Genomic DNA, 842 nt, shown 5'->3' with positions numbered 1-842 from the left:
TATTGCATATTATTATTATTATTATTTCATCATCAACTTGTTACATCCATCAATTTATCACATGATTATTAACATCAAGTAGGATACAGAGTCCAGATTTACCAATCTGTACAATTATCATCAAAGTAATTGTACAAGGATGAAACATATACGAGATACAAACAAACAACATTCCAAATGAAATGCGAGTGAGGATGACCGATGAAGTACTAAACGAAACATGCTGCAGCAGCAGCAGCTAGCAGGTCCTATCACGTATGGTGATGCTTAATAGATTGCAATTTTATTCCGGATGCTGTGTATTGTACAGGAAAACATTTGACGCAAATGAGGTAGAACATATATCAATATCTTGCCAAAACATGTTTATGATAGGGCAAGTAGCTACATATATCGGTAGTCACGGAGAAGCAGCTTGTGACTGAGGAGTTACAGGAGTAACACAACAAGGGCAACACGAGCCAGGCGGTCGACGCACTGATGTCTCTTCACAACATAGACATGCTGGGCATATTTTTCCACCTCTCTGCAGCAATTCTGCTGATAAATTTTCAAATTCCACATATTACCAAATGTCTTTCAATGTATAAGAAATACAGCACACATGTATTAATGTTTACCTCGATGTGGAAGTCGAGTTGCCTCACAGAGCAAGGCCGCAGGAAACAGAATCATGACGCACATAAAGAGTGCCCAAATAACGGAGTTAGGTCGAAGATTGATATCTTCCATTGCCTGATTTGTTAACAACGAGTGCAACATTAATATGTAGCTATATGGAACTTGGAATTGTGCATGTTCAATATTGTACTACATCAAGCTTAGTAATTTATACGCAAAAC

At 37.8% G+C, this 842-nt stretch overlaps 1 long non-coding RNA gene across 1 annotated transcript; it reads right to left on the bottom strand.

Annotated features, from left to right (window-relative positions):
- On the bottom strand, positions 1 to 842 carry LOC141667553 (uncharacterized). The gene is made up of 2 exons (XR_012552663.1): positions 621 to 842; positions 1 to 540 (listed from the first exon to the last, which is right to left on the bottom strand). It is a non-coding gene; the product is annotated as an uncharacterized LOC141667553 (long non-coding RNA).

Source organism: Apium graveolens, chromosome 6, assembly GCF_009905375.1.
Source record: "Apium graveolens cultivar Ventura chromosome 6, ASM990537v1, whole genome shotgun sequence".
Taxonomy (NCBI): domain Eukaryota; kingdom Viridiplantae; phylum Streptophyta; class Magnoliopsida; order Apiales; family Apiaceae; genus Apium; species Apium graveolens.
The sequence above is the reverse complement of the archived record's forward strand: the minus strand, read 5'-3'. Positions and strand labels throughout refer to the sequence as shown.